This window comes from Pongo pygmaeus, chromosome 6 (genome assembly GCF_028885625.2).
Source record: "Pongo pygmaeus isolate AG05252 chromosome 6, NHGRI_mPonPyg2-v2.0_pri, whole genome shotgun sequence".
NCBI classification, from domain to species: domain Eukaryota; kingdom Metazoa; phylum Chordata; class Mammalia; order Primates; family Hominidae; genus Pongo; species Pongo pygmaeus.
The window spans coordinates 112,982,523-113,010,005 of record NC_072379.2 but is presented as its reverse complement, the minus strand read 5'-3'; the positions used below and the strand labels follow the sequence as shown (position 1 = coordinate 113,010,005).

The following is a 27,483-nucleotide window of genomic DNA, read 5'->3' as shown; positions in this document are numbered from 1 at the left end:
GTTATCTTAATTGACAAAAATCAGTTTGTTTGGAAGAAAAACTCATTGGGAATGTAAATATCAACTCCAACCCGGTAAAACATTCATCTCAAATTTGAACCCAGTTTCTCTATGGGTTTTTTTTTCTTCTTTTTTTTTAATCTCCAGTAAAGGGACATTGATTTTTTTCCACTAACTTGAGAAATATGTACCACAAACTAAATACTAGATTTGTCAGGAGTTACTTTATTTCTTTAAATTTCAGCATCATCTTTGGAAACTATGTTAAATTTAAAAATCCATAATAATAATGCTTAAATATGAAAACTTACACTATAAATGATCCCTGCTCCATTTATCATTCTCTCTAGGGTCATTAAATTAACAGATTTTTTTTTTTTTAGCTGAGAAGTTTGAATTTGGGAGCTACTTCCTTACTTCCTAGACTTATTCCAAACAAATACGAAATTACACTTTAAGGACAGGTGTGTCTCTTTCAGACTCAAGCACTAATGGACACAGTTTTAACCCAGGAATAGAGCATGAAATGAATGAATTATCATTTATTACTTTCAATGACTCACAGTTGATCTACTGCACATTTCTTTTCTATTGAATGTATAATCCAAGGTATTTCAATTTAAAATTTTACCAGAAAGTGAGAAAACTAAAGAAGCATCTTAAACTACAATGCAAGATTTAAAAATATTGACTCTTAAAAATGTATTTCTTAAATAACTATCCTAAATCAAATAATTTTGCATTTCCTTTGTGATATCCTGCAGTACAACACTCCAAATTTCATACAAAATTGATTTAATGCAAGTAAGGAGAAGAAGCTACAGAGAACCTTTTTCCGCACCAAGTATAAATGTAGCTTTTTTTCTTTAATTGAGATGGAGTCTCACTCGGTCACCCAAGCTGGAAGGCAGTGGTGCGATCTTGGCTCAATGCACCCTCTGCCTACTGGGTTCAAGCAATTCTCCTGCCTCAGCCTACTGAATAGCTGGGACTACAGGCATGTGCCACCACACCCAGCTAATTTTTGTATGTTTACTAGAGACGGGGTTTCACCATGTTGGCCAAGCTGGTCTCGAACTCCTGGCCTCAAATGATCTGCCCACCTTAGCCTTCCAATGTGCTGCACTCTAGGCGTGTGCCACCATGACTGACTAATTTTTATATTTTTAGTAGAGATGGGGTTTCACCATTTTAGCCAGGCTGGTCCCGAACTCCTGGTCTCAAATGATCTGCCCGCCTCGGCCTTCCGATGTGCTGGGATTACAGGCGTAAGCCACCCATGCTTGGCCTCATAAATGTGGCTGCTTATTTTTTGAATGGTGAAAATAACCTCTAAGCACAGAAGCCTGAGGAGAACTTAATTACAGTCACTGAAAAAAATTAAGTGAGGAAAACCTAGCAGTAGCAAAAAAGTAAAAGAAGATGTGATTTATTAAGCTTTTTGGTTCTAAAAATTCCTCCTTCTCCAAACTAAACGAAATGGAAGTTACCACCTGGTTAACAATTCTTCAAATGAATAATCTTTTCTCTTCCAGGGAAAGGGAGGGCTTTGGAATTACCCTAAAATATTTGTCATTATTACTATTATTCTTTCCCCAAATAATATGAGGCATGGAGTCACTGGCAGTTTATTTTTTGTAATTTAGAAATATTATTATTCCTCTGAGAATTATCTATTTTTTCCCCACCAAATACTGGCTTGCAGACTGTTTTGTCTTGTGGTAGAAAGGAACCTGCAGTATCCTAACATTTTTTTCTTCATGAAATATATCTTCCATACGTTCTTCAGTTCTTCCAACCTGCACTGATCCTGATCTTTTAATAGTTCTTTCAGAGAAGTAAGGGACAGAAAACTTTTGAAGTTTTCAATAATGTAGCATGTTTTTCCTCCTAGGATAAGATTTATCATTGACATTTCTACATTTTCCGTGGTAGAAGCAGAGCCAGCATCACCAACTCTTTTAAACTTATTCCTGATTGATGTTTAACAAATCCCAGAACTCTACAAGACAGCATCGACAGAACAATGAATGGGGGCAACAAATTTCTCACCCCAAACCACCCTTATTTTTAACACTATATTTGAGTCTTAACTTTTCCTTCTTCTACAGTAGCAGTATTTGTAGTCAGGAGAAGGAAAATAAAAAAGAGATGCTCAGAAAAAGACAAATAAAATACAGTATGTGAAAAATGCTTGTTTGTGAAGCAGTAAATTCTAGTCATCCTTCAATATGCTCAGACATTCCGATAGCTGAAAATTAGAAATCAAGATATAATGTATATATTATATAGTTTTGTCTTTAAACAGTAAGAGCAATCCCTCCACCTGAAAAATAAGAGATAAAACCCTCCTCATGCAGCAACAATGCATTACTGATTGTCCAAATCACCACGGTTTGTTACACAATTATAAACCCATTTCATGAAGGAAGAAAACAACTGAATTATGCTTAGCTCAAGTGAGATATTTTACTCTTCCAGAAAGTAAAAATAAATAACTTTGTCAACTAAATTATTTAAATAACAATAAAACCTGCACGTGTCCGTATTTAGTTCATTAAACAACTTTTACTGCCATCATTGGCAATAGTCTCAAAACATTAGCCCCTACTCATGCGCGCGCGCGCACACACACACACACACACACGTTCATATGCCCACACACAGAGGTACAGACAGCAAACAACTTGATGGGGTTCACTTGGACTAATCATAGTATGTTAGTAATTTAGTAAGCGGGTATGCTTTTTCGTTAATTAATACAGAGTTGTCATTTGTTGCACATCTGATATGCAACTATTGAAAATGTCAGAAGCCCAGGTGCAGTGGCTCACACCTGTAATCCTAGCATTTTGGGAGGCTGAAGTGGGTGGATCACTTGAGGTCAGGAGTTTGAGACCATCCTGGCGAACATGGCGAAAACCCCATCTCTAGTAAAAATACAAAAATTAGCCAGGTATGATGGCGCGTGCCTGTAATGCAAGAAAATCACTTGAACCCGGGAGGCAGAAGCTGCAGTAAGCCAAGATTGGGCCACTGCACTCCAGCCTGGGCAACAGAGCGAGACTCTGTCTCTAAAAACAAAAGAAAAAAAAAAAAAGAAAATGTCAGAAAAAGACTTCATGCACTTATTCTAGTTAAGATATGAAAGTAATGTTATTCCTTGGAGAAATTTAACAAAGACTTCCTAGCCTGAGAAGAAGCTGACACGTTTTCCTCCACAGCCAATCCAATGACCAGTTTACATATTTTTTGGCACACTAGCCAAGAATATTAAATTTTATACATTAAGCTTCATCTTAGTGCTTAATCTTAGCTATTATTGCTAACACAATCTTAATGTCTTCTAAGGTTATATATTGATATTAAAAGAATTCCTTTACATTTGATCACTATGATATCTTTTCCTATTTTAACCATTATTGCTATCACATTAACTTGAGACTTTTCCAATAAAGGAATTTTAAAATTCTTTATAACAGGACTTTATTACAGGCTCAGGTAGTGTATTTCGTATTAATTATAAAACTAAATTTTAATTCAAATGAACATGTTTACAGTTTACAAATAGTTTTATTCTTTAGATTTATTTGTCTTATTTATCAAAGGTATTTTATAAGGTTGTTTTGCTCAGATTTGTACTCCAACTATTTAAATAACAATGGATGAGAATTTAATAAAGATATAATAAAGAAACTTCATCATGGACTTCACTTGGTGCCAAACACAAAGGCTTCATAAGAATAAAGGAAGCAAAGACAGGTCTCCTTCAACTACAAATTAGAATAGATATTTGTAAATTTTTTGTTAGATTTAGGTAATTCATACTTCATAGCTACAGAAGGAGTCTGGGTTTGAAGGAAGGGATCCCCAGTTGTTGTTATAACAGTGCTACACCTTTGCCTCTTCAGCTATCTCAGCTTATTATTTTTGTGGGGTGTGGCATCGAAACTATCAACAGATATTATTGTCAGATTTATTGTTTTTTCCTTATATAAAAACATACACCTTTATTGAGACTAAATAACTAATATGAATGACTTTCTTCAAAGCTAATTAGGGGACTTCTGATAGTTTGTCCTCTTCTTACAAGTTACTTTACGTTTATGATTCATATAAGTTTCTCCAGAGTTGCAAAACATTTCCTTCTACTATTCTGGCAAGACATCATGCAACAATACTCATACAAATAGATGTATATTCACGTTATATATATTATGTATATATAAAAATTATGTGTGTGTGTATATATATATATATATATAATTTTTTTTTTTTTAGAGACAAGGTCTCCCTATGTTGCCCAGGCTGTCCTCAAACTCCTGAGCTCAAGGGATCCTCCTGCTTCAGCCACCCAAAGTGCTAGGATTATAGGTGTGAGCCACCGTACCCAGCCTCACATAATATTTCTCCTTCAGTTATGAACTTTATCTTTGCCATATTTCATATATGCCTCATAAGTCAGAAATTAAACTTTTTAATGATAGAATGCAAGTTGCTAGGCAAAGAAGTAGACGCACAAATAGCCATTCTATATTAAACTTCAAATCTAATAATATTTTAAAATAAGTAAATGAAAGCATACACAGCATGTCATAGGGATAATGTCGATTAAAACCTTATTAGAGGAAAAAATCCACAGACTTGAATCAAGGGCAACAAGAATTACTCATTGTGATGAACAATTAAATCAATCTAAATTAGGTAAACTGAAAATGATAAACAGTTATCATATGTAACTATAATAACTAAAAGAAAAACTGAAGTAATGGGCTATGCGCAGTGGCTTACACCTGTAATCCCAGCACTTTGGGAGGCCGAGGTGGGCGGATCTCGAGGTCAGGAATTTGAGACTAGCCTGGCCAATATGGTGAAACCCCTTCTCTACTAAAAATACAAAAATTAGCCAGGTATGGTGGCACACGCCTGTAATCCCAGCTACTTGGGAGGCTGAGGCAGGAGAACTCCTTGAGCATGGGAGGCGGGGGTTGCAGTGAGCCGATATCGTGCCACTGCCCTCCAGCCTGGGTGACACAGCAAGACTTCATCTCATAAAATAAATAAATAAATAAATAAATAAAACTTACATGGTGAAAAATGGCATGGTCTCTCTATTATATGTTCATATTAAGGCAAAAGCCTATGCTCATCAAATATGTTTTCTCAGATAACACAATTTCCTTTTCTTTTTTCTTTTCTTTTTTTTTTTTTTTTTTGAGACGGAGTTTCACTCTTGTCACCCAGGCTGGAGTGCAATGGCACGATCTTGGCTCACTGCAACCTCTGCCTCCTGGGTTCAAGAGATTCTCTTGTCTCAGCCTCCTGAGTAGTTGGGATTACAGGCACCCACCACTACGCCCAGCGAATTTTTTCTATTTTTAGTAAAGACCAGGTTTCACCATGTTGGCCAGGCTGGTCTTGAACTCCTGACCTCAGGTGATCCGCCTGCCTCGGCCTCCCAAAGTGCTGGGATTACAGGCGTGAGCCACCATGCCCGGCCAGATAACACAATTTTTTGGCCTAACCATAATAATGTTTTTATTTACTCATCATCATGGGGAATTAAGTTCTACAAATTATTAATCTTTCAAAATAACTAAAGGCAAACAGCATTCAATCAATACTCGATCCATTTTTTAAGTAGACCAAAAATAAATGTCTTTGTTCAGTAGGATTTTTAAATCAAATTGAAGTCTGTGATTTCAAAATAGTTTATTGCTGTATAGTTCCTTCCCCATCTCAAGGTGTACACAAAAAAAGATAACTTGGTCTCTTCCTTCTATTTCATGGTTATCAGCATAATGTACTAAGAGTGATTGCACATTCACTGAATGAATCCAGAGAGTATATCATGGTTAGTATGTGCATTATTTCAAAGGATTCTAAAAATGGTATTTTCTTCTATATGAGGCTATTCCTTTTGATTCCCCATCAAAAATATGGACTTCAATGGGCAGTGGCCTAGGAAGTCAGGTAAACTAGGAGCAATAACAAGTAAAGGGCATGTATTTCAGTATAAAGGTAATAGAAGGTAAGACACGAATTAGAGACTCTTTATATTTTTGTTTGCTTGCTTACTTCTGACTCCATAGCTTTATTCTAATTAGTTGAAGTGTCTTAAATTTTAATATCCATTATAAGGATTATTATTGTTACTGCATGTCCATCTAAGTCAGAATATTATGAAAAGAAAGGGCTGAGGCAGGGCGCGGTGGCTGACACCTGTAATCCCAGCACTCTGGGAGGCCGAGGCAGGAGGATCACGAGGTCAGGAGAAAAAGACCATCCTGGCTAACACGGTGAAACCCTGTCTCTACTAAAAATACAAAAAATTAGCCGGGCTTGGTGGCAGGCGCCTGTAGTCCCAGCTACTCGGGAGGCTGAGGCAGGAGAATGGCGTGAATCCAGGAGGCAGAGCTTGCAGTGAGCCGAGATCGCGCCACAGGACTCCAGCCTGGGTGACAGAGTAAGACTCTGTCACAAAAAAAAAAAAAAAAAAAAAAAGAAAGGGCTGAGGGCAGTGGCTCACACCTGTAATCTCAGCACTTTGGGAGGCTGGGATAGGAGGATCATTTGAGCCTAAGAGTTGAGGCTAGCCTGGGAAACATGGCAAAACCCCATCTCTACAAGAAAAAAAAAAAAATTAGCCAAATATGGTGGTATGCACCTTTAGGCCCAGCTACTAGGGAGGCTGAGGTGGGGAGATTGCTGGAGCCCAGAAAGTTGAGGCTGCAGTGAGCTATGATAGTGCCACTGGACTCCAAGCTGGGTGACAGAGTGAGGCTCTACCAAAAAATAAAATAGAAAAGAAAAGAAAAAATAAGTAAATAAAAATAAATAAATAAAACTTACATAGTGAAAAATGGTATGGTATCATGAAAAAAAAAGAAAAAAGACAAGACAAGACAAAACAAAACAGAAGAGGCCAGGCACAGTGGCTCACGCCTGTAATCCCAGCACTTTGGGAGGCTGAGGCAGGCAGATCACGAGGTCAGGAGTTTGAGACCAGCCTGGCCAACATAGTCAAACCCTGTCTCTACTAAAAATACAAAAATTAGCTGGGCATGGTGGTGCATGCCTCTAGTCCCAGCTATTCGGGAGGCTGAGGCAGGAGAATATCTTGAACCGAGGAGGCAGAGGTTGTGGTGAGCCAAGATCACAACACTGCACTCCAGCCTGGGCAACAGAGCAAGACTCCATCTTGAAAAAAAAAGAAAACACAAAGTAAAATAACTGTTAAAAAATGTAGTATGACCTACATAGTATCAGGAAATATTTAATAGTGCTTTTTTGGTGTAATAACTTCAAGAGGCAAAACATTTATTAAATGGTGACTAAATTTAATAAATTAAATTTCAGTTTGATAGACCAGATAGGAATTTTAATGCTACTTCACTTGTTCATTCATTCATTCATTCATTCATTCATTCAAGTACTCATTCAACAAAGATCTGAATAAATGTGTTCCACCTACTGCTAAGTACCTGGCTAACAGAAGGAGAAGAAAGTACACAGTCAGTTCCTCAGGGTATGAAGACAAAAATTAGTAATCATACAAATATATAATAGCAAACTGTGATCACTGATACGAAGGGAAAGTACAAGATGCAATGAGATCAAATATCAGCTGGACTTAATCAGGTCTGCAATTCAGAAGCCTTCCTAGAGGAAGTGAATTTCTGTGCTCTGTGCCAAAGGATGAAAGGTCATTAACAAAGCAGGTGTGAGGTGCAGGAGAGAGTAATCTATCCTATGTAAAGCCCATGAGAAAGAAAATAAATGTAGGTCATTTGAAGGACGTCCAATACAGGTTAATAAAAACTACTGACTATATTATCCCTAAAATATTTTTATTCTTTGAAGATATGTATCCTATTCAGTAGGAAGCTAAATTTCTTAAAAGTAAACTTTATTTGAATATTTCCTCAAGTTTTACCTGTGACTATGGTAGGTAATTAAAAGCAACTACTTTGAATATTTTCTTGAGTGAAATTATTATCTTGGCCATGCTCAGAGAAAAATGCATAGTCTATCAGTATCTGGTAAATACTGTACAGAAGAATGCATTCCAATATGCTAATCTTTACTTTGGATTTATTATTTATCAAAAGATATTACAGAATAAATGTTTGGTTTACCCCTTGCAATGAAAGCAGAGTCCCTGTGCCCCCAAACAAGTACTAGGCATCCCATTAGGAGCCACAGATCATATCCTATAGATAAATTTTAGGACTTTACATTCCTAATCATGTACTTTGGAATGAATTCTGAAATGTTTTTGCACATGATTTTCGCTCTTCCCATTCACTTTTTCTAAACCCATTCCCATGAGTAGGTGAAACTGGGGCCCATTTATTCAGACAAGGTTCTGGTTTAGGGTCCTTAATTTATAGACTCTTCAACTTTATATTCTCCTTAGATAATCCAGCTAAGCCAGGTAAGATTTCTGAACCTTATGTTCTTGCTGAAGAGTACAAACTTTGTACTCTTTGCTATCTAATCCTTATCAAAATTCTAGTTGAAAGAAATAATATTTATGGAGGATTGCCTAAATGACATACAGAGCATGTGTTACTCAGGCCAGATAGTCTGCATTTTACATCTCAATCTGATCAGACCATGAATGAACTAATTCTAACGACAAATGCAACGTGTTAGCACCTCTTACATTGATTTTACTGAACTTCACATTGGAGTTACCTACTTGTCACACACTGACTATTATCATAAGAAATAGCTTTGTTGTATCTATTACGGGGTTACTGCTTATACACTATATTACACAGTGTGTCTTCATGAGAACTAGACGAAATTATTGTAGGTCTAAGCATCTGGAAAAACTATGATTCCACCTAGCAGCTGCTTAAATTTTTTTTATACACAGCATTCATCTTATAACTGAGTATGTTGCCTCCTTTAATTTAGCTGCTAAGTAGATCAAAGATAGATGGAAACCCATCTCAGCAACCGAACAGGTCTAAACAGAAAATATTTCTGTGATCCATTCCTATTCTAGCTTTATTATTTTCCTCCATATATTTCCTCTAACTTTGACTAGATCCATTGTTTATTATAATGGCAGCAAATTGACTAAAATCTTTCTGAAATGATGGAATATACAAAATCCTATAATTCTTTAAGATAGAACAGATAAATTTAATGTTTACAGATATATACAGAGAAAATTAGATTTTCCAAAATGCAAGGATTTAAAAAAATTATCAGTCATGATTATTTGTATTTTAACTTCATATATCCTACTATGTTCTGAAATTTACCATGTGATCCAGGATAAAATATGTCATTTTTGCTTATATTTTGTACATTTTTTAGAGAAAAAATGTTTAATCTTATTTGAAAGAAAGGATACAAGAGAATAACATGGAAAAAAATGGAAGACTATATGGAATTTCAAATACTACTAGTCATATAAACTTACATTCTGGATAGTCTGGGTATATGGTTCAGAAGCAAAAACAATCAGAGACATCTAACTTCCCCATTGCCCAGTGTTTTGATCCTCCTACATTATGTAAAACAACATCATATTAAGTTGGAAATCTTTATAGACTATTATTTGCACCAATAATACATTTTTTAAAGAATTAAATTTACCTGTACAACAGTACTGAATACTTAAAAGTTTAATGTAAGAACATAAATCTACTTGTAACATAAAGGATAAATGCTTGAGGAGATGAATACCTCATTCTCCATGATATGATTATTTCTCATTGCATGCCTGTATCAAAACATCTCATGTACTCCATAAATATTAATACATACACCTACTATGTGCCCACAAAAATTAAAAAGAACATTTATCTCCCAAAGGAACTGGATTTTTTAAAAAGAAAACAAAACTTATAAATCCGTTTTTGCTCATGAATTTTATAACTTATGACAAAATAATTACTAGCACTGATAAATAGCAAAGGGTCAATTTTTTAAAATGTAATAAATATTAAAATGTTCCTAAGCAAATATTTTGATAGAGTATAAAGGTAAAATGATGATATAATAATACCATTTCTGTAATGAGATTGGTTATTAAATCCCATTCATAGATAGATAACAGTCGCCAATTATTGGGAATAATTATTGGGAATAGGCAATATGTTGAAGACAGGCACATGTCATATGCAACTAGAGAAAAAGGAAAGAATGGAAAACTATATCTGAGGTTAAAGAGAAAAAAACCTCAATATCAGCAAGCAATAATCTAGCAAAAAGTATAGAAGATGGAGGCCTGACAAAATGTAAACACAAATTTCCTTGAAGAAGTTAAAGTGAGAAAGTTTCAAATGTGCAACAAGACCAGATAAATAAACAGGCTAGCTCAAAGGGAACTGTCAGTATATAGTAGAGGAAAATTAAATGTAAGTTTTTAAAATGAGATTTTCTACAGAGTAGTTATCTGAAATTCTTTTGGCATTTATTTTTTAGCTAATAACATGGTATCTGTACATAAAAAAAGACTGGGATATAGCCAAAGAAGTGAACAAAAGAAACACATTTGAAAGAAATATTTTTTAAAAATAAAAGCAAGACATTGTACTGGGAGAATAGGAGGATTTACAATGCTGAATTTGAAGAAAAAAAGGTCCTAGTGACAGAAAATTCCAACAACAGATTCTATGTGTAAAGACTGTGATGAGGCCAGAATCACAATCTCTTGCTTTAAAAGTCAAACATATGGTGACACAGAAAGAATCTTAGTTCCAAAATATTGATAGGCATATGGATTGACAGAATCTTTAAAATAAAAAAGAGTAAGAGTTCCTCATCTTGAAGAATAACTCCAGCTCTAACATAGAACTTCTAGTTTGAATCTAGAAAAGCGATAAAACTTTGGTTTCTACATTTTAGTTGTAATGGCTGTGAAGCCACTTGAGACAATAAAATGCTAAAGACAAAATCTAAAAGTAACAACAGTGTAAGTGTTTTGAGACTGTACTTGTTCCTGGGAGGAAAATTATAAGTACTCTGATGGTATTTCATATTGTTTAAATAAAACCAACTTACAAGAATACTTAAATGCAATTCTTTTCAAATGGCTAATCTATAGGAAAACAATTATTTCTTTTAAAAATGAGTAACTGAATCGAATGGCAAATTGGAAAGTATCTCCTTTTCCAATATCGTATTTTTGGGGGGATAAATCATTGTAACTCTGACTTAGAATGATTACCTTTTCCTAGTGAGAAGTCTTTTCAGCAACTCACTCTTTTCGGATATATATGTGTCATATATAAATCTATTAATGCATCCTCCCTCTCTCATATTTAAAATAATAGATATTAAATTCATTTTTCTGTACTTGTACAACGAATGGATTTCTCTTTGCATAAAACCAATGAGAAAGACAATTTCACAATGTTTAACAGTATGACAAAGGCAACGTACTGCTGTGCTGATTTTAGTCTGGGGCAGATAAACTCAAATTACAGTTTAACCTCCGGTAATAGGAACTATCCCATTTTGAAAATATTTGTTGTAAAATTAAAATAGATAACGGATTGTCATTGTATAAAGAGAGGCTCTGATGTGTTTGTACGGGGCGTATACCCATAGATGGTAGAAAACATGTCAAAAAATCACATACATAAACATGCCTTGATATATACAAATACCCTATGTAAACTAATGTATGCAGAAGTAAATTTGAATATAAAATATGGAACTAAGAATATTAATGAGTTAGATATAAATCTGCTAAAGAACTCATGCCTTTCAATACACACAAGTTCTCTGTGACATTGATGACAATAAAATTAATTTTGCTTAAATATAAAATCAAATGAGAAGCAGCCATACAAAACGTAAATCTCCCTCACACACAAACACACATAAATATCAAACAACAAAATACGTGTATATAAACACAAAATCAATTTGGTATACAAAATGTCACAACACAACTTAATTTACAGTAAACACTACATTTGACACTAACAAATGTGAATACTAGGTTTGTATGAGATAAAGTACCACATTTTTTTAGAGTATGGACTCTAGCCTTAGAAAAATCTGGTTTCAAATACGTGCTTCACCAGTTAAAATGTGTACATTTTATTTAACCTCTCTATCTCAGTTTCCTTGTCTGCAAAATTGAAAAAAATGTCTACTACAGTAATTGTTAGGATTTAATGGAACTATATGTGCTTTAATGCTGTGCATCTGTATATGGCAGGGGAAAATCAAATGTAAATATTTGTTTTATTTATATTAATGTTTTGTAGAGATAAAGTCTCACTATGTTGCCCAGGCTGGCCTCAAGCAGTCCCCCTGCCTTGGCCTCCCAAAGTGCAGGGATTGCAAGCATGAGCCACCACACCCAGCTTAAATGTAAAATTTTTTAAATGAGCTTTCATATAAAGCAATTATCTGGCAGGGTATGGTGGCTCATGCCTGTAATCCCAGCACTTGGGGAGGCCAAGGCAGGAAGACTGCTTGAGTCTAGGAGTGTGACAGCAGCCTGGGCAATAATACAGTGAGACTCTATCACTACAAAAAAATAAAATATTAGCTGGGCATGATGGCATGTACCTGTAATTCCAGTTACTCAGGAGGCTAAGGCAGGGGGATTGCTTGAGCCCAGGAGGTCTAGGCTATAGTGAACTATGATGGCACCCACTGCACTCCAGCCTGGGTGACAGAGCCAGACCCTATCTCAAACAAGCAAACAAAAAAAAAGGAATTCTCTGAAATTCTCATGTCATTTATTTTTGGCTAATAATAAAATCATCAACACAGCATAGAAAAATTGCATGAGCTTTGGAGATAAGAAGGTCTACAACTTAAGCCTGGCTTTCTCTATTTAATAGCTATGGACAAATTCTTAGTCTAAGCTTTCTCACATACAAACTGTAAATAAAAGTATTTACTTTGAAAATGTTTTTGGAAATTTAAAATGAAATAATGTAAACCAAAAATGTACCTGGACTGGATGCTCAATAAATCTGATTCTGTTTCAAGTACATGTCATGGAGACCCTACCAGCTTGCAAAAACATCCTGAATTAAAATTATAAAATGCATAAAATTATATATTCCTGTATTATCCACTGTGCCTTATACACACTTTTGCTGCAAAAGGAAGTAGAGAATAATGCCCTGGGATTATGAGATGCTGCTCTAAACAATTGTTTGTAGCAGATTTCCTGGTAAAGTAGAATGGGAACTATTTTTAATGAGACAACTTTATTTAAAAGTTACTAGAGGCCAGGCCAGGTGGCTCACACCTGTAATCCCAGCACTTTGAGAGGCCTAGGCAGGCAGACCATGAAGTCAGGAGAAAAAGACCATCCTGGCTAACACAGTGAAACCCTGTCTCTACTAAAAATACAAAAAATTAGCCGGGCGTGGTGGCAGGCACCTGTAGTCCCAGCTACTCAGGAACCTGGGGCAGGAGAATCACTTGAACCCAGGAGGCAGAGGTTGTTGCAGTGAGCCGAGATAGCGCCACTGCACTCCAGCCTGGGCAACAGAGCAAGACTCTGTCTCATAAACAAATAAATAAATAAATAAATAAATAAATAAATAAAAGTTACTAGATATTCATGGTTGCAGAATAGCAAGGCTCCTTGTTACCTAACTCTCCTTCTAAAACTTTTTCTGAGGGAAGGGGAAGGAGGCTGTCAGAATATCCCTTTTGTCACACAAATATAGAAAAAATTGTCTTTCCTTGTCTGGAAAAGTTCAAACAACAGTGAAATAATCCAAAGCAAATTAGTTCCCATAGAATTTTTAATTTTATATTTAAAAAAGTAAATGTTGCCTTAGGAGCACAGGAACCCCTAGGAGGTGGAAATCTTTATCTTATTGATGAAGGTAGGGCTTGCCCTTCCTCCTTTCTTCCACAGGTCTTCGGTCTTTGGTAGTCTTCAAGTTTTCCAGGAGCTAGAAATGTTCTGTTTTCTTAGGGTGGAGTTGAGAAGGTTGTCCCTCTGCAGGGAGGGGCCTTATATTTTGTGTAAGTCTCACAAGATTGGTCAAGGTAACTTAAGAACAGAGACTGGAAGATGCAACATGCAGCTATGAAGACAGACTTGTGGAACAGGTAAGTTGAGCACTCATGAGAGACTCTTGAGAATGACTCCTCAAATATTCTGAAGATACGTAAGTCCTACCTGCCACACAGGACAGAGTGACTGAATAACTAGAATGTTTTAGATCTCTGTGAATCAGTATTGAATGTGGTGCCAGAATATAAAAATAAACAAAGAAGTTACAATATAGTGACATGGGAGCAGGGAAATATAAAAAACAAACAAACACGTAATTAAGTAACTTGAACAATGAGTAGTTCTATGATAGAGGTATAATATATAAAATGCCTTAAGAACACCGAGGTGGTAGGGCTGAATTATATCTGGAAGACTTCAAAACAGAGTTGGCTTTTTAAAGCAGGGTTTTGAAAGTTGAAGTGATAAAGAGAAAACTGAGGCAAGAGACCAGTCCTTCTGGATATCAAAAATAAACACATATTCTTGGACTGGCATGATGTATTCAGGAAGTGATGTGTAGTCCAGTGCAAGCAGTATACAGCCAACAAATCAGAGGTGACCTAACTGAAAATAAAGGAAGCAGAATGCTGGGAAATGGTGGCTTTAAAAAGCATATATTATGAGTATATATGGGAATGATCCCACCTCATTCTTCTACTGAACAGGAAGAAACAGGATGCTTTATCTAGAATTCCAGTATGACTCCAACGGGATGCTTTATCTAGAATTCCAGTATGACTCCAAATCTGAAATCTGCATCAGTGATGGAAACAATGAGTAGATTTCCCAGGGACCTGAATATTAAAGATTTCACTTTTAGACTCTGAAATGTAGTAAGTTAGCAAATAAATAATTATAAAAACAGAATTCAAAATGTACAAATTGGACTCATCTACATGACAATACCCAATTATAAATCCAAATAAACTAGCAGCCAGCAACCAAAATAACAAATGTCCAGATTTTTCTTTATTGATTTTCCTGTTAAAATGACCACATATTTTGGTAGTTCATATGGTTTGGCTCTGTGTCCCCATCCAAATCTCATCGTGTAGCTCCCATAATTCCCATGTGTTGTGGGAGGGACCCAGTGGGAGGTGACTGATTCATGGGGATGGGTCTTTCCCATGTTGTTCTTGTGATAGCGAATGGGTCTCAATAGAGCTGATAGTTTTAAAAACAGGAGGTTCTCTGCACATGCTCTCTCTTTGCCTGCTGCCATCCTCATACAATGTGACTTGCTCCTCCTTGCCTTCCACCATGATTGTGAGGCCACCCCAGCCATGTGGAACTGTAAGTCCAATAAACCTCTTTCTTTTGTAAATATGCTCAAATATGCTTTCTGTGAAAATGGAAAAATACTGTAATACAAAGAGAGTCATCATGCTAAGTAGAAAACATACTGTAGCAAAGAAGTACAAAGAATTCTTCATCTGCATATCTAAATTGGAACTTGAAGAATGGCTAGGATTTAAATGGGTCTAGATCCAGGAGAAGCATTTCCAGAGGAGAAAATAAAACAAAAACAAAATCCTAACTAAAGCCTCCGCATCACTCCCCAAACAGTCCACATTTCAGTGAGTGAAGAAAATTATTAAAATTAGAACAGTAAATTGGAAAATGAGAAAAATTAGAAATTCTTCTAATGAGAAATGAGAAAAATGTGAAAAATTAGATTAGGATGAGAGTGATTAGTTGATGTGGTATAGAATTGCAAATTTAATTAGGATTGTCAGGACTGCCCTTATGGCGAAAGTGACAAGCAAAAACTTCAAGGAGCTGATGGGAGTCAGCCATGCAGATAAATGGAGGAAGAGTAACCCAGTCAGAGGGAACAGCTGCTGCAAAGGCCCTGAGGTGGGAGCATACTTAGTGTGTTTAGTGTGTTTAAGAAACAGCAAGAAGGCTACTGTGGCAAGACCAGAATGAAGGACAGGGAGGGTAATAAGATCTGAAATTAGATTGTATACTGTTTTGTAGATCATCTTAAGGATTTTTTATTCTATTTTTAGGAAATGTCAGTAGATCCTGAAGCAAAGGGAGGGAGGGGATGGAGGGTTTTAAATTATGACGTGACATGATCTGAATTTTAAAAGAATCTCTTTAACTGCTGTGCTGAACAAAAACAGACTGCAGGAGATCAATTGTAGACTTAGACTAACTAGAAGCTATGGCAAAATTCTAGGCAGGAGGTGATGGTGGCTTGCATTAAGGTGGCAGATGTGGAGATAGTATGAAGCAACTAAATTGTGTTTATATTTTAGTGGAGCTTCCATTCATTAGTTGATCATAAGACATTAACTAAACATTTATTATGTGCAAAGCACTGCACGGTTTAAATATTATCCTGTAATTTTAGACTTCCACTGTGTCACTTACCATCCCTACTCTCTCAAATCCACTCATCAAAATAAAGCATCTCTAAGTTATTGGTTTCGATCTATTGCTTATATTCAAACATATCCACTGTTATACCAAGATAAGGTGCGTTATAGCTCTAATGACTGTCTCTCAACAGGTGATACATTGGGACAACTGCAAGAATTGGGAAAAATCACAGAAATCTCACTAGGTACCCAGAATTCCTGGGAAAGATGGAGGACCAGGGGACGTGGGTGGAGGGAGTAACAAAACAACTAAAATTTTATTTAGAAGTAATCAGAAACAAATAGCTGAAAATCCTTTCACTTCCCCAGGAAAAGTTAAACCAAACTTTAAGCAGACACTGCAAGTCCTTGTCCTAATATTGAAACTTAAACTGGAGCAGGTGATTCCGGGTAAGTTTTCGTATGGACCCAGAAGTTGCCCTGAAGTAGGATTAAGTACCTCAATCACTTGTTAATAACAAAATCTTGTTTATATCATTCACAAGGCAATTCATTTCTTTATAGGAGAAAGAATTTTAAAAAAATACATTAGAAAGTTTTTTATAAAAGAGATTTTGGGTATCATGGGCTTATGTCCTAAAGACTCTATAATACTTTCTAACTTTCTGACCTCATCCCCTAAAATCCTGGCCCTCTCTGAGCAATGCTTTAAACATGAAACTCTCCTAGGCTTTTGCATTTGCAGTTTCCTCTCTTGGGAATGCTCTTCTATCATATCTACAGGGCTCGCTCCTTTGTCTCCTTCAGGTCCCAACTATAAAGCCACCATACGAGTTAGGTCTTCCTCACCCACTTTATGTAAAAAAGTTCCATCAATGTCAGTCTGTATTTTTCTCTTGCTTTTTCTTTATGGTGCATCTCATCACTTAGCATATTACTCACTTTTACAAAAATATACTGTATCATCAAAGAAAGTAGGGACTATACCTGTTTTGTTGACTACTAAATCTGTAGTGCCGACAACAGTGCCTTTCACACTGTATATGCTCAGTATATATGCTGAATGAATGAACTGGTCGAGAACATGATGTTGGAGAATTAGAGTAATGTATATTTTGATAAAACACTTTCGATAATTATACATGTATGCACAGTTGATCCCTGTTTTCTTGCTGATTCCATATTTGCAAATTCACCTATGTGTTTGTGATTGAAAAAGCAATACAGCACTTTTGTGGTCATTCACAGACATGTACGCAGCAAAAAATTTGAGTTGCCTGACATGCACACACCCAGCTGAAGTTAGACAAGGTGACACTCTGCCTTCCTGTTCCAGTTCTCATATTGTAAACAAACGTATTTTTCACAGTCTATTTAGTGCCGTATCTGTGCTTTTTGTTGGTGATTTCACTGTTTAAAATAGGTCCCAAATGTAGTACTGAAGTGTTGACTACTGTTCCTAAGTGTAAAAAGGTTGTGATATGCCCTATGGGGAAAATATGTATGTTAGTTAAATAAGCTTTTCTCAGGCATGAGCTATAGTGACATTGGCTACAGTGAGGCAACAATATATACTAAATACAGTGTTTTAAAAACAGAAATACACATAAAACAAGGTTATATATTGATCAACTGATGGAAATGTTCTGACCAGAGTCTTACAGGAACCTAGCCCTCCCTGTATTCCTCTGAGGAGCAATGGTTCAGTGTTCACTAACTCAGTGTTTGTGGTGACTTCACAGAACATAATCATGGCAAGTAACAATAATTGACTGTATTTATGTGTGTGTGTGTGTGTGTGTGTGCATGTATAGTGATTTTCTTTTTTATAATACAAGGGACAGAAAACAAAACCAAAAAAATAGCTGGTATGGATGCCTAGAACACTCCATCTAGCCCAAAATTTAATATTTCATGCAACAGTATGGTCGACATTTACATTCATAACATGGTTTTATCAATTAGAAATGATTGAATAACAGAGGTCTACTGGAATAGAAACCAAGGAGCCTGATAAGTCTGAATTTAAATATTAACTGAACCACTTACTACTTGTATGGGCTTTGGCAGTATTTAAACTTTATGCTCCTCAGACTCCTCTTCTATAATACGGGTACTTGTTAATAATAGATAAATGAGAAAATGTGCCTAATACAATGCCTAAATCATTTTCTTGTTTAATGAACATTAGTTTCCTTCCATTGCCTATTAAATTCCCAGGAAACTTCCCATAAAATTCCCAGAGAGGAAATGTAAACAATTAACCCTCACAGAGTTTGGGAAAAAGCCAACACAAAGACACTGACGGAACCTGGATTGACATTGTTTAGTGTTACGGAGGCAAAATATATGCACCTGGCTGACAAAAATACTATCAGATTTTTGTGGCAAGTGTTAGAATGCTTAAAGGTGGTGCTTATCGTTTTAGAACCACTTTTTTTCTCTTTCAGAAGTAAACAGCAATGCATGAGAAATGTTAAATAAATAGCCATCTATACAATCATTGCACACAGGACACAAAAAGCAGCATTACTTTATCCATTTTATTAATAGTTTTAGTGGAATATGGAGACCATGCCTCACAAAACACACAGCTGTTGATAATAAGGCAGACAACACACTACAAAGAAAATCATTCTCCTTATTTGAGAGACATACCTTATCAATTGCCAATATAGCTTCTTTCCAAATTTATAATGTGGTCACCTGTTTACTCATTAATTCAGCAAGTGCTTATTAGGTACCTACTACATACCAACATGAGGCCAGGTACTAGGAACACAAAGATGAATAAGATAGCCTTAAACTTTCTTAGCCTCAAACCTTCCTTTAGTCAAAAGGTCACCGTTATTTCATATAAGACTATATCTTTATATTAATACAATATCATAGGCTTTTTCATCCAATTGAACTATGTGAAGATTGCTCAGTGGAGATTGTTCAGGTGATTCGGAGCACCGTAGGTCTATGGTCCACACACTACCCATGCTGTCTGAAGGAAGCAAAGAGCAAAGGTGCATCTATGACAGCTTACTTAGCAAAAGACAGCTGAGGCAGAGAAAAATGACCAGAAATTTTACCAAACACAGCTTTTTACAGTTATATCTGTCAACAGAAAGGAAACAGTTTCATATATTATATATATTATATATAAAAATAACAATAAAATAATATAAATTATTATATTATATAAAATATAATGCTGTTTCATTACTTATGATAATCTTTCAAACTACCATGACCATATTCCATAGCAAGAAAAAAATGTAATTAGCACTGAGAACTCAAATACACATAAATAAAAGTTTCACAGGATATTAATCCATAATAGCATGTATTTTCCATTTTATTCTGTTCTTTTGGTTCTGATTTCTGTTCTGTTCTATTTATTCTATTACATTACATTTTTAAATATGCTGGTTGCAATCCACTAAATTAATGTATAAACCACTAATGGAGCCAGACTTTCAGTTTGAAAAAATATTGATCAGTTACAACTAGACTCAAGATAAAATGTTGGATTATAATTATCCTAAACATAATACGTACAGGTGATATGTGTTAGAATTATATATCCTTTCTTGAAGTTATTTTTGACATTATACAAAATTATACAATTTCAAATAATGACAATATTTTTGTTTTACCTTTAATAGATTAACAATTTAGTAAAATGGAAATGTAAGATTATATTCTGTGGCATCTTTACCAAAAATTCTCCATTTTAGAGACTGTCTTCTCCAGAAAGATGTTCCAAATAATCAGTGGAAGTATCTTTGAAGATTAATGTCCTAAAAGTCATGTGTAAATTGTTATCACTGAGCCAAATAATTCATCACAGAAGAGCCAAAGCTATGTTATTTTATAAACTTATGTTCATAGTGGTGTCTTTTAGCTTGGAAACTTTCAGACACAGAATGTAACCCCACATTTTTATTTCCCTGAATTATGCATGTAGTGAGTCTAGAAACTTTCCTTATTTTCAGAGAATTTCTGGACTCTCTAAGTGATTGCACTGTGAAGATGTTCAGTCACTGTATTTCCCCCTCTTCACAAAAATGGTAGGTTATAAAATACTCCGAGAGACAAGATGCAGAAGCAGGAAGTGCAACTCTATAAAGACCTTTTGATGGATTCTCCATGGGTCTCTCAAGTTTCTCCACATTCTGCTAGGTGTGCCAAGAAGCCCTTGATTGCTCTTGCCCCAGGCCATTTATCAGGGTTGTGTTTACAGTGTGCAACTTTGAGGAATTAGGTAATGTTTCCCGCCAAGACAAAGAGCAGGCTAGCTTACTGCTTGCTACAAAGTGGTGGATTTCCCAAACTCACTGCAGCCCCACTGCATACACAGCATCCATCTGGGCTGTAGACATCGCTGTTTAAGACTTGAGGCAAGGGGAACCAACACAAAAATGCTGTTGCTTATGCTGCCTGCTGTGCTGTAATTCAGTTATTTGACTCTGACCCTGACATTTCACGTGTCCTGCCAGTATCCATGAAATAATAATAGACTAATTGCTAGACTATTAGGTAAACTCAAACCCTAAACCCAACAGGTTTGACAAAGGATAAGATGTTAACAGAGACATGGTTTGCTGGAACAGGAAGGAAAAGGGTTCTCTGGGTCAGGTTTGAAGAAATGAAAAGGCTCTCTGGGTTCCATAAACGAATGTTCTCACCTATGTATTAGATGAGGGGTGAATAAGGACTAATGAATGGGAGTTAAGATAATATTTAGAGGCTAAAAAGAGAGAGGTAGAAATAAAACAAGCTGCCCAAATGATATCCTGATTGCTCCTCACTCTTCTAAAAGCAAAAAGAATATGTTGTTTTCTTGAGAATAGGACAGCAAGTCCAGCAACCATAGACAAAAGGCAATGTGACTATGGCTACTGAATCATGGAATCCCCAAACCCAAAATAAATAATGTTGGCAATCAGGACCTCCCTATTCAATATGGAGATTTGGGTGAACTGAATACATAAAAGTTCATTTGGTTGAGTGCCCAGCAGGTGGCCACTCAAAAGAGAGTTAAATGCAAATAATAATAAAGACTATGCCAAGTTCATGCATCTGGCTTCTGCTGCAACCTCCTCCTGCCCCACCCAGCTTGGCTAGTAAGGAGTATAAGACACTGGGTGCACAAGTGTCTGAAGGCACTAAGAACTATGATGTGAAATACAGCAGCATGTACAGGGGCAAAAACAAAAGAGGTTCCAGGGCCCAGGAGGTATACAAGAGAGAAAGGGGTCCCACAACTAAAGCACCAAGTCCATTGCAAAAGGTTAACAATTAAAAGTAAAATGTAGAGTAATAAAGAATTTTTTTAAGAAAAGGTTACAATTCAGTTTCCTTCCCACTGCTCCTACTGTCCCTGTAAACTTGACTCCCTACTATCATGTACCCCTCCCCTCTGTTCTCCTAGCTGGGGAATGACATAGTATCCTACCAGTTGTCACTCTAGCCCCCAACTCATGCACCCATAAGAAACCTTGGTTTGAGTTCCTGCAGAAGGAAAATGCACCAGAATATAACTAAATGGCGTTCGGCTGAGGTTTGCACTGGGGTGACTCTTGGGACAATTTAATAATGTAATCTCGTGGCTTCTACTGCTGAAGTATATTTGGCATTGGCAAAATCCTGCCCCTGTCTCTCTTGGACCTGGCTGGATACCACTTTCACCAATCCACAAAGCCACTCTCCTGCTGTGACAGCTAGCAAGAGGCCAAGACCCACAGAACCATCACCACTGCCCCTTTGTCAGCAGGAAACAGTTATGGAAGACTGACCTTTATCCATTTCCCCAAAGAATCTGGGTCTTGGACTCTTGAGGGGGAAAATGTTACAATAGGTCAGTCAGTCATGAGCAGGGAAAGAGAGGCTCCTCCCCCACCTGACACACACATATCAGGAATGTCAGGTGACCATCAAGTGATGGTCAGGTGGTTGTTAACGGTCTCTCTAAAATAATTGGTCACAGCTAGTGCCAGGGAAAGGTAGTCTCCTAATAGATAGAAAACACCTGAAACTGGTGATACACAACTTCCCTATAAGATCTCAGAAATTGGTCGAGTGGACTCAAGCATGCACAGGCAGACAGCCCACCCCAAGGGAAGAATCGGGGAGAAGTAACACAAGACCCTGGAAGTATGTCAACATATAAAGCCCCAAGTCAAAAGGTTGAGCTGCACACTTGATCTCTCAAGTCACCCACTTGTCCCTCTTCCAAGTGTACTTTACTTCCTTTCATTTCTGCTAGAGAGCTTTTTAATAAACTTTCACTCCTGCTCTTAAAAAAGTGTCTCTTAAATGTCAGAAGAAATTCTCTTATTCAGCAATGGCCATATGAAGACAGGCAATAGAGAGCTGTGTAATTTCACCCCTTTGTCCCCCATTCCACCTCCCTAACTTCTCCCAGGTTGTCCAACAACAACAACAGCAACAAACACAGAATCTAAAGAGGAGAAAGGAAAACCACAGCTTCAACTAGAAACTCAGGTGCCGGCCAGAGTACTCAGAAAGACCATTTCCAGTAAAATAGTGCCACCTGCCTGAAACAGCCACTGTACACCCACTTAAAAAAAAAAAAAAAGGCAGCTAATCTGCTACTATGCTCTCCTAACACTTGACATATGGAGGACTCTTGTGACCCTCAGGCCTGACATTCCCATTTGAGGGTAGGGTCAACTTGGACATGATGACTATTAAGCTAGGAAGGGCCTTGATAGGCTTCTGTAGTCAAATGGAAATGGTACATTCAAGAGCCAGCTAGCCTCGAGCTAGTGGCATCTCAATTTTATGCGAACAAGTGGCAACTACCCCTCTGGGGGAGACATTCACCCTAACTACACCACTCAAGGTAAAGCTGCTATCTCAACTGGTCCCTCAATTTATAGACTTTCCCTAAATGCCTGGACCTGCTTCCCTGATACTCTGGCTAAGCTGAAACTTCATGACGTTTCCTATACTGCTGCTGCTTACTTACTCAGCTCGATGGGCAAAACTCAAGGTAGCAGTAACCAAAACTCCACTTTATGAGCTTTGTCACATTTTTACTATATATTGGACTGTTGACAATATCCCAGATGTTTGGTCTACCACTTAGAAAAGCAGGGACTAGCAGATTAAAGACACCTTCCACCAGGTGCAGTGGCTCATGCCTGTAATCCCAGCACTTTGGGAGGCCAAGGTGGGAAGACCATTTGAGGCCAGGAGTTCAAGACAAGCCTGGGCAATATAGCAAGACCCCATATCTAAAAAAAAAAAAAAAAAAAAGAGTTGAGTGTGGTGGCATGTGGCTGTAGTCTCAGTCTTTAGGAGGCTGAAGCTGGAGGATCACATGAGCCCAAGAGTCAGAAGCTGCAGTGAGCTATGATCACACCACTGCACTCTAGCCTGGGCAACAAAGTGAGACTCTGTCTCAAAGAAAAAAAAATATATCTCCCTTTAGAGCTGAGAACTATGGGGAAAAAATGTAGCTGCTGATCAGACAATCTTGAGTCATTCCTAAAGGTGCCCACATTAAAAGCCTGTTCTCTGATGAGATCAATTAGAATTAAGATGCTGATCAAGCCTGTCCCAGCCAGACTACCACTATTGCTACCTCTATCCATCATCATACCAGTCATGACTGTGGACCCACCATCATAAACTGGACACACAATTCAGAGTTCTATGTTTCTGATGCAGAAGCTACCACTGCATGCCAGACTTACAGCACCTGCTATAAACTGATACACTGGTATAGTGGTACAGGAAGCCACACTTTGTATGGTGATTGTCAAGAACTGAGAAAGGGTCTAACATTCTGGATAACAAGAAACCAGTTTCCTGAGCTTCAGTTTCCACAGAGTGATGAGAAGAGAGCCAAGTGACAACTGCACACAAAAAGGATCACTTATCTTAGGAAACCGGTATATTTTATTATGGGCGATACATTTGTCTAATCTTTATCTCAGAAGGATACATTGTCTTTATTACAACAAAAAGTGAACAAACCTGCTCTCTGCTGCAAATAAAAGCTATATCTCTATCTTCCAAAACTGTTTGCTATACACTCTTAAAAATACATTCTGAAAAGATTAGGTAGTACTTCTGCTTATAAGATATGTAGAAATTTGAGAAAATCATGGAGAAATACCTCTCAACAGCATTGACTCCATCTGCCCCTGGCAAATTGACTATATCGGTCTTTTGTCTCCCTCCCAGGGATACTACTGTTGATGCTTCACTGTTGTTGAGACTGTTTTTGGATTACAATGACACCGTTTCAGTCTAATCAGCCAACTCTGGCCATGATATTGTGGCCCTGAAACTTAACTATGTCATATTTTCAGCTTTATGGACCACCAACGGATGGACAATTCTACATCTTTTATTGCAAAGATCACCCTACAATAGACTGCAAGCCAAGGTAATTGATGAACAGTCCATGCTTCTACCTTCCACAGGCATCTGGACTGTAGAAGACTGGTAACAGTATCCTTAAAAAGCAATTCAGAAATATTTCTGGTCCTTTATCTCTCATCTCTTTTTGGTCTACACTCTTTAGCAGGACAATTTGGTCACTAAATGCAGCTGTCCCTTAAAAGGGTTTATCTCCTTTGACCATCTCCTGGATAATGACCAGGATGAAAAGGGTGATGGTTATATAGACCTGTTTTGAAAATTTAGGATTCTACTCTGACCATTTCTAGATATGATGCACTTTACTTTATCCACAGTAATCCTCAGCCAGCCTGGTTGGTATACCTTCCAGGTGGCAACTCACTTATGAGGAGACCTAGGGAGTTCAAACTAATAGTAGTTCAGTCCCTTGTATACTTTGGTTGGATTAATATAATCCTAGGTCATTAGTATAATGACTAATTAGTTGAGTATATTGTTCACTGAGTCCCCCCGAGTGGCTTATGAGGACCATGGTGGGTTTATTATAGGTTTCTATTTTGTACAAAAGCTCTTCTTCTATTCCCATCTTGCCCTTTAAGAAGAAAGATGGAGATGAAACTAGAGGATATCTGGAAAAAAGATGAAATTATAGCTACTGGAATGTGGTAGGTCAAATTTGTGGCTATGGAGTGAAAGCAACAATCCTGGCACTAAGTGAAAACACCTTAGACCCTGGAAAGTGAGAGGTGAGGAACAATTAATGCTCCTTCCCTCCCAGATCTAGTGCCACAGCCCAGCAAAATAATCATATGGTCCATTTAAGTAAAGCAGCTCCTGCAGCTGGTAATGTGCCCTGTTGCTCAGTTTATCATCCCCATCCACAGGCTACAAAAACAGACAAGTTCATGTGAACATCATGAGACCTAAACTACTTTGTTGTGCCTGATGCCGTCTTTGGCAACTCCTAAACATCCTCTCCCCACCCCCAATGCCAATATGTATTCAAACACATAAACTAATCCAACCTTATTTAAATACACCTAAATGAATTCACATTCCTCCTGATGCCCAATTGGCTTTGGGTTATGAAATGTATGGCAATCATAGCTGCAGCTATTCAGTGAATCTGCCTGTCACTTAACCATACTAAAGTATAAAGATGATCCAAATAAAGTTTGGTAATGCATCTTGAAGAGAACTGGTGTGCCCCTTTGAGTTACATGTTTGTATATAAGGGAGAAAGGGCCACAGAATGCATATATGTGGGGGTTCTTTTTTGGTCCACCTGTTTCCCCCTGCAATTATTGGTAATGACACTAAATATCAGTGTATCTGTCTAAAGTCCATTGTGCAGGTCATTAACTGGTCTTGGACTACATCTTGTCTGGCTAAAATAAGACCTACTAGTCTGTCCTGGCTAGTTGTTCAAAACTGGCAGAGTCCAGGACTCGTGGGGGGGGGGGGACATAAATGCAGTCAATATTTACAGGTGGCCTTAATCCTGCTGCTTGAAATCCTACTAATAGTAGCCTTAGTTAAATGCTTTATGAGACAAATTGAATGATTTAATCCTAACCCCTGTCAGTCAAATTAATCAGAGTGGCCAACAACGTCACCAACTCATGAAAATTCACCAAAAACCAAGACAGTATATTTGGTAGGCAGAATAATGGCTTCCCAAAGATGTCCACATCTGAATCCCCAGAACCTTTGAAAATGTTATGTTACATAGCAAAAAGGAATTAAGATTGTAGATGGAATGAAGATTATTAATCAGCTGATCCTAAAATAGGGATATTATCTGGAATTAGCCAGTGGAACCACTGTAATTACAAGAGAACTAAATGTGGAAGAGGTAGGCAGAGGAGGCCAATGTCAGAGTTATGCAAGTTAGAAAGGCTCAACCAGTCATTGCTGGCTTTGAAGATGGAAGGAGCCTCCAAGCCAAGAAATGTAGGCAGTCTCTAGAAGCTGGAAAAGGCTAGAAATCAGATTCTTCCCTTGTACCTCCAGAAAAAAAACATGGCCTTCCTGACACCTTTACTTTAGACCAGTGAAATCTGTGTTATACTTCTGACTTCCAGAACTATAAGATAATAAGTTTATGTTGTCTTAAACCACTAAGTTTGCAGTAATTTATTAGAGCAGCCATAAGAAACTAACGTAGTTCAGGGTTCAGACTTGAAAAAGACATTCTCCATGAGCTTCTGGCCCTCCTATACCTTTTGCCAGATGCACCAAGAATACAGATTCTATGCAGTTTTTACCTGGTGTATTTCTTAGGGTTGTGTTTGCAGTGAATAACCTTAAGGGATAAGGTATTGTATCTGGGACAAAGAGCAGGCTTGCTTATTGTTTTCTATAAAAGTAGCAGATATCCCTAGCTGAGTGTTCCTCAGCTGTAATGAATACCCTGTGTGTGCACAGGATCCATTTGGGCCATATCGTATCACCCCTGCAGCACTTGGGAGCAAAGGAAACTAATGTTCATGTGGCTTGCTGTGCCGTAATTAATACAGTCCTTTCGCTCTAAGAGTTTCATGTCTTCTGCTAGAATCCACCAAACAGTAACAAGTTGACTTATTACATGTAAGTAGGGTAAAATCAAATACCAGACCTGGTACTCTCTGGCTAATCTAATAACACATTGAGAATCCTATTATTTTAATATATATAATTTCCGTTCTCCAAACCACCACAGATTAGGGGTAGCACAGAAAGTGATGGCTTAGATTATTTTTCATGAAGATTAACATTAGT

The 27,483-nt window shown here is 37.2% G+C and overlaps 1 protein-coding gene across 28 annotated transcripts in view; it reads right to left on the bottom strand.

Annotated features, from left to right (window-relative positions):
- FOXP2 (forkhead box P2) overlaps nt 1-27,483 on the bottom strand; it is a 606,462-nt gene that overhangs the window by 358,591 nt on the left and 220,388 nt on the right. Inside the window, exon 1 of one of the 28 annotated variants that reach the window (XM_063667757.1) lies at nt 14,654-14,674. The exons of the other annotated variants lie outside the window; for them this stretch is intronic. The gene's annotated coding sequence lies outside the window, so the exon portion shown is untranslated. Of the gene's footprint in view, nt 1-14,653; nt 14,675-27,483 lie in introns of those variants that run through there. 28 annotated transcript variants of the gene reach the window in all.